The sequence below is a fragment of the Tripterygium wilfordii genome, chromosome 23 (assembly GCF_013401445.1).
Source record: "Tripterygium wilfordii isolate XIE 37 chromosome 23, ASM1340144v1, whole genome shotgun sequence".
In the NCBI taxonomy this organism is placed as follows: Eukaryota; Viridiplantae; Streptophyta; class Magnoliopsida; order Celastrales; family Celastraceae; genus Tripterygium; species Tripterygium wilfordii.
The window spans coordinates 5,400,041-5,408,341 of NC_052254.1; positions in this window are offsets into that span (position 1 = coordinate 5,400,041).

Consider the following 8,301-nt stretch of genomic DNA (forward strand, 5'->3'; position numbering starts at 1 on the left):
TGCTATAATAAAATTACAACAGGTCCTGTTGTAATGCCTTTTATGGGTAATAAAAAAATTTATTTTTATTTTTAAAAATCATAAATATGTAGTATTCTTCATAACGAATCTAACGATATTTTTTTGTTCGATAACAAAAATCAAATTCGTCGTGATCAAAACATCAAATATTTTGAGTTTATATCCATCAGCTTAAAATTTCATGTCCTATTCACTTTGATTTTGATTTTTTTTTTGTAACAAAAAAAATCATTGGGTTCGTTACGATGAACACTACACATTTATGATTTTTAAAGATAAAAATAAATTTTTTTATTGTCCAAAAAGGACATTGCAACGGAGCCAGCTGTAATAAAATCACAACAGAGGCCGACCACTCTTGATAGTGTGAGGTGTTGTTTATGGATTGGTTATAGCGTGGTAGGCTAATAAATCCAGACACAAATTACACATGTATTGTCATTTGTCAAGCAACATATGGATACGTGTAAAGCAACATACGTGGGTGAGTCTAATTGTCAAATCTTGAAAGCGCAAAAAAATATTTAAATAGACAACACGTTTGAGATTGTTTAAATATGAAAGCAGTCAAACATGTAGACTTCACCCACCACGAGCATGACCCCCCAATCTTTGCCTTTTTGGTGAATCGTGACTCAGTTCGGTGGACTTCAAAATTTAATTTGCGTTATATGAAACACTGAATTAAGTTATAGATATCTACATACATATATGCATACATATATATATATATATATAACTGTAGGCAGCTATATATATACATACTCCTGTATTTTGGAGCCACTTTGAAATGGTGCTTTTTTAACTCAGTTCAAGTGGAGGTGTAACAAAAGAGACGAGACAAACCGAGTAGGGAGGTGTTTATGTTTTGTTAAGATATTTAATGAACTCGAGCTTTTAATTGAGTTTTAAATATCATGTTTGAACTCTGTTCTTTAAGAAATAACCAAGTTCGAGCTCATTCTAGATTGTAAATCCAACACCCCCATATAACCAATTATATTGTCCATTTTGAGTTGTTCGATTCCCGTGGATACATCGGGCACTCAATGAGTTATCCGGTTTCCGTTGATACATCGAGTCCGCAAGATTTTGTTTCTCCCTAACTAACAAATGGATCAAAACCAAACTCACTTAATTAGAGAAAATGCCTAATTGTTATTAAGTGGTGGACTTAGCTCTTATTAAGGGAATGTCCACAAATCATTTAACGATATAGGACTTCTTACATTCTCTAGTCCTTTATTAAGCTAGTTCGTGAATGCTCTGTTCTCATGTTTATGTTTGCGAACACCAAAATGAGTATGTTTGCGAACACCAAAATGAGTGTGTTTCGTTTACGTACTTAAATTCAAGCTTCTAAGCCTTGGCGCCTAACTAATTCCTCTCAACTTTTTCATGGGCTGGATCTATTCTCATTCCTTAGGAGGCTTAAATTATTTGCAGCCCATTGTCCGAAGCCCAGAATCCAACCCATATAGATTTAAGTGACATTTAAATGTACATAGAGGATTGGTGGAGTTGGTTGTGGATGAATCCTTCTAATTAGGAATCCAAGTTCAACTCTTCACGTTAGCACCCAATGACTTATTAGATACTTAGGAAGAGTGGGATAATCCAAGTATCTGGGATTTACATGGGACACATGATCATGATTTCTCATCATTATTATCATCCGAGCTTTTAACTCAAAAGTATGAGGTTAGTTACATGAATTTATGAGAAAATCAATGGGAATCTACTACGTGTATTTGTTTCCGTCATTCATTTAAGTTTAGGATCATACTTTTATCAATTCTTATTGAACCCATATCCTTTTTTAGTACCTTATGTCATGTCTTTTTAGGTATTCCTCTTCGTTTCCTACTTTCTCTTATATAAATTCTATCGATTATTCTTACTATCACACCGTTATCTCTTGTTGTACGTGTCCATACTATTTTAAAGGCTTAAATTTAACACAACTTATCTTCGATTGGTGCTACTCCTACTTTAAATCTAATTAACTCATTTTTTTAATTTTATATTCTCTCGTGTGGCTATACATCCAATGAAGATTTCACATTATGTTACATGTATTTTTTGGATTTTTATCTCTTAATAGCTCCACACTGAGAATTATATTGCAGGTCGTATAATCGACCTTTATAATATTTTGTTCAATCTTAAAGGAATTCTTCGGTCGCATAAAACTCCGGATGCACTTCCCCACTTCATCCCTCCATTTTTAATCATATTAGAAAAATTTTCACTAATGTCTCCTTCATCTTAGAAAATCAAAACAAAAATATTTAAAAACCTTATTTTTTGTTACTTCTTTCCCATCTAATTCGATAGTTTGTTTGTTTTCTTATCTACTCTTACTAAATTTACCTTTCATATATTATGTTTTAGTTATACTTGATTAGAATTTCTCATGTGCGTGGACTGTAAACTTTAAAGTTTATGGGCTGTAAATCTCAGCTGTTTGATTACACCAACGACTGAGATTAATATATCTTAAACAGCCTAAAACTGACCCACCCAAACCAATTTCTCCCCAAACGAAATCCCTTATTCCCCAAACGACACCTCCCGACACCAGATTGAAGTCAGAGAATCGAGAATATGACACAATAACCAACTTAATTTCGTTGGGTGTGAAGATGGACTCTCAAAATAGAGAGTTGTCAACTTGGGCTTTGGTCAAATTAGCTCAGTATGATTTTTTTGAATTGGGTTTGTGTAGATAGTGTGGTTTGGAATGACAAGTCTTCGCTGCTCTCTCTTGTCAATGCATTTGATCATGTTCTAGCTATATATTATGGTTTCTGCAATCTAAAACAAGTTTCATTTCTTGCACTTCTTCATCACATCTTACCTGGACTGGAATCACCAAGCTTCGTTGTAAGAGGAGTCTCCTTTCATCACTGATTTTGAGATACTACACGATTTGACAAATCAGTGATGAACTCCATGATGCTGTTTGGGAATACAGTCAACTGCTGTGAAGTGCTGTGCGGTGCTGTGAGTTATAAAACTGTGGTGCTGTGAGGTGAGTTGGAACGCAGAAGCTGTTTGACGCATCACTTTCAAAACTGTGATGAGGTGCTGTCAAACGTAGTTTCGCGTATATAAATAAAGATTATATTAGATAACTAATAATATTAATATAAATTAACAAAATATTTACATTGTATAGTAGTTTAAAATAAAGTATTTTACATCATTTGATGACGTTGGACACTTTAGGAAAAAAGTAATCTAGTACGATCCAAACACTTCCGTCACAATCATATCGCGGATAGCTGTCATCTCTAGGTCCTCATCAATGAATGGTTGGTCCTCTGAAGTGCTCGCTCCAACTCCATTGGTACTGACTTCCATGCCTGAGACAAGAAGAGTGTTGTCATCATCACTATATGCAGTGAAGTCCGGGTCATCCAATGTGCGCAATCATATGAAATTATGTAAAACTGTGTAGACCACCATGATTTTCACTTGAGTGCGAAATGAGTAAGGGGACATTGTTGATAAAATGTGCCACTTATTTTTTAGCACACCAAATGTGTGGTCAATAACCTAGGTGAGAGATGAGTGAGCATGATTGAAGGCTTCCTGTGGTGTCGATACATCAGGACCATTTCGCAATACCTCTAGATGGTATCTCTGTCCCCTATAGGGTGCTAGATATCCACTTTGATTCGGATATTCTTAATCAACCAAGTAATATTTTCCTATAACATATAGGGACAATTAATGTTACTTACTAAAAAATTTTGAAGTAAAATAGTAGTTTATAATAAATATGTTCATGTGCCTTACCAGGGGAAGGGTTGGGGAAACTTTGAGTTTCAATTAGAGGGAACCGTACTAAAAATTCGCGAATCACGCGCTGATCCCTCCCAACCCGCACACACATATGTGAATAACATTTCGAAGTCACATGCCGCAATCACATTCTGTGTGGTCACGTCTTTTCGTCCAATGAATCTTGTTCGATCATCATTCGGGGCTGACGCATGAATGTGCGTACCATCAATTGCCCCGATGCAATCCCTAAAGTATGAAAAATATATGTCGTCTTCTTCTATGTACTTCGGGACTGTCGAATATGTTGGATCCCTTGGTCTGATAATATCGTCTGACATCCGAATCAAACTGCTCAATACATTATGAAACTGGCGATGGACTGTTTCCCCAAAATGCTGGAATCTATCCTGCACAGTTCGATTGTCGACACCATTTCCTACAGTGTAAGCAAACATCCCAACTATCTCTTTTACACTTAGTTCACGAGATGGTTCGAGGCCATACCTCGTGCTCAATTCACTGCACAAGTTCCTGAACACCCTTTTATCCATCCGAAAAAATAGACAAACATTTTTTTCTATTACCACGTAACAAGTCCGTCATGTACATATGGCATGTGTACCATGATGTCCAACAAGGTGTACGTGGAATATGAAACATTGCCTCACCAACCATAACAATTGCCACCCCCATAATAAACTGCTCATTTATATCGGAACAGATATCCATATCCTGTTAAAGCAAATGAAATTAACTTGTTGTTAAAAACTGCTTATACTATATTCATATTATAGCACAAGATTGTCCATATCATTATAAGTAAGGCCAAACAATAAACAACAGAAGTTCAATCCCAAATAAACATAACGACTATAGTTATTGAAGTGGAAAACAAATGTCAACCTCTACAGATTTAAACAAGTCCGAAATTTAAAACATATAAAAGTCTAAACATAGAATAAGTGAAAATTCAAAAAAAAATTTAAAAATTCTTCAAGTGTTGCCTCCTGCCCTACCCCCCTTTGCGTTCGCGTACATCATCTTCAACCACGCAAGCTGTCAGTCCCTGTGTAACATGGCAGTGAAGTACTCACGATGATCTTTGTTCTGAAATAGCTTGAAAGTAAACAATAGCAAATCTCCCATCTCAGCAGTCTCTGGAATTTCCTCCAAAATTCTCATACAGTAAGCTATTTCAGCTTTTGCATCTGAAATAAGGGTACTGGCAATTCATTTGTCGGGCTGCTCACAGCGGACACAAGATTGCCCAAGGACTTGCTAATGTCTTAACGATAATCAAACGCAGATGCCCTACGCTTCTTCTTCCCACGAGTCCCTGGTGTGCCTGATCTCCTCCTAACTTGACGAAGTGGCGATGTGGGGGAGCTAGTTACTTCATTACTTTGCTCAACGTTTATGTCAAACTCTGGATCACTAGAAGCATCAGAGCCGAGATGGATGGAATCCACATTTTCATCGGTGCTAGTCCTTGGCAGTTCATCATTAGTTTGGCTAGCATTTTGGTTCGATGCACCTGTAAACATTGCAAATTCACCAGTGGCCAAAATTCCATCAAATAGTGCCTCCAACTGCTCAAGGTTTTCTGGTCCCTGGATTTGAAACTTTGCAACCTTTTTGTCTTCCTGAAATGTATTAGAAGAATTTTATTTATTATAATGCATATAAATTACAGGTGTTGAATCAAGTATGATATACATATACATATGCATAATAGATAGCATAAATTCAAATAAGGTCCATAACATTGACATACAATTCAGAAAGTGTCCTATAGACATTCGAACATTGCATCATCATTCACATGTGTACCCTAAAATTGATTCAAACATTGAGACCACATTCTATATGCATATCAGTTTGCATGAGATTCACATAAGGTCCAGTTTATTTACATAAACTTCAGACAGTGTATTGTTCATAGATTAACAGATTGTATAAATTAACATAACCTCAATAAAATTAACACCAACTTGACACATCAACCTATATACATTCAGAGTGTCAAAAACATTGATAAAACTTTACAAAATTGACCTGCTTTTGAGATAGTGGCCATTAAAATTAACAGATAGCAAGACATTGACACAATCACCAGATTTACCTTAATTCTTCTCTCCCACCAGTCATTGTCAGCAAGAATAGTGGACCTTATGTAGACACAATTTCTTCCACAATTTGTACTCCTTCCTCAGATTGTCCCATTTGTTCTTAAATTGTGGTTGATCATATCGTTTACCCGTTTTCTCAAAAAAGCCAGTAACTATCTTCTGCCAACCTTCTTTGTTGAAGTGTGACCAGGCCTACGTCCTTCCTTTACTTGTTCGACACAAAGATCAACAAACACTTTGGTTTGGGTAGAGTCCTAATTGGCCTTGGGTGCAGCTTGGGTTGATGGTGCAGGAGGTGTGGTATTACTCATACTACGTGGCAAGGCCCATTTTTAAAACTTGGACAAAAAGCTATATGCTAAGGCACACAACTATACAATAATTGAACCAAAAAACACAATCTTGATTGCCAGAAAAATGATATAAAGAACCAACATTTAGAGATTGAAATATAGGTAGTTGTAAAGGAATTAGGATCTATAAACAATTATGCATCAACAAACCTTCACAAAATTATTACAATCAATACATGGGCAAACTAAGATCTGCTAACATTGTTGAATAGAAATGAAGGAATCATTAACATCACACAAACACAATGCAAACATATATAAAATTTGGGTGCTTAATCAGCAACAACAGTCCCACATTCCTTGACCAAGAAACACACGCATACACATACATAACAGTGACAACGTTGACAATAATAGACAAAAGCAAAGTTGCACATGCAATGACCATTGATGAGCTGCCATCGTAGTTGACAAATAACAAAAGAAATACTCTTACGAAAAGGTAAGGTAAAAGAGATTTGAGAGGGTATATATAGTGCTTCACCATGCTAGGAACATCTTTCATAATAACATTTCTTCTAATAGTAGTAAAGATATAATTCAAGCAGCATGGGTGTCAAATCTTCATGTATTGGTACATATCCTACCAAGAAACTACCACTAAGATCAGGGTAATTGTTGAGCAAACAACTCTTAACTTCAACCAAACTACATGTATAGGCTTAAACACTAGACACACATGAAGTAGGAAAAAAAGGACGATATTATCAGACCAATAGCATGTACAAAAAAGCCAAATGAATTTCGCAATACTCAATTTTTCTCTTTCACAACTTATTAGATAAATTACATGCAATGGGGTCAAGCATTTTGATCAAAGAATACACATACATGGAGCCAGAACAACTTCTCAGACCAGTAGCAAAAAAGCCAAATGAAATTCGCATCACTCAAACAACAAAATCAAATGTCTGTCACCAAGCCCTAACCTCGAGAACATCAAGCCCTAACATCGCGAACAGCAAAAAGGGAAAATAAATAGAAGCAAGTAATCGCGTAATACCTGATAATCGGAGTTGAGATGTGCTTCTCTAGCTATGCGTATCAGTTGAAGCTTCTTACCGGGGTGAAGTGCGTAGCTAGCACTGTACCTGAAGGCTTCTCATGGGAGGAGCAATGTATGATCATATTTAGGGTTTTTTTGATGAATTGGGTATTTTGTTCCCGTGGGTTGAAACATCGTTGAAGGGGCTACAGGCCGCAACACGGGTAATGGGCTTCACCAAACATGCAAGCTCCGTTGTGGGAAAACACAAGTCGAATGTGGGCTTAAAAACATGCGGCCAAACTGGGTCCATGATTTGCCAAATCCGTTGCTCCAACAAAGAAGATGAAGACGACCAATTTCAGAATTATGCGAGGAAGATGATATCCATTTAATTATTTTAAACCACTTCAATCTCAGCTGTTGGTTAGATCTAACAGTTGAAATTGAAAGCCCGTCAACTTTAAAATTTACGGAAGCGCGCACTTGAGAAGCTTTCCGTAATTGATATTCTTTAAATTTAAGACTTGCTTTTACAATCACATCACGAATTTTGAGTTTTTTAGAGCACCCACAGTGGGTGTTATATCTCACACTTGATACCCCACCTTTTGGAAAAGTTCAGCACGATACCCTCACAATGGGACCTTTTTGCATACTTGAAAAATAATGGTGTACAATGGAAATTTTAGAAAAATTTGAGAGCTCAAGTATGTGGTAATTTTACCAAAAGCCAATCAGAATGGGCCACCTGTCCTTGGTTGTTGAATACCCTATATGGCTATATCAATACAGAGCATCGCCTTCGTATCACAACTTCAATTCTTCTTGCCTTTTACATCAAGTGAGTAGCTTCGATTTCAATCTCTTTTTTTACCCAAATTTGGATCCGAGACCCACATTAATATACTGTTGTTCTTCTTGGCAAAATACAGAGAATATCGAGAGTGTTTCGATTCTAGCATCTTCTTCATCAATTGGTAAGATTTTTCATTTAAATTCTTGTTTTGTACCAAATTAG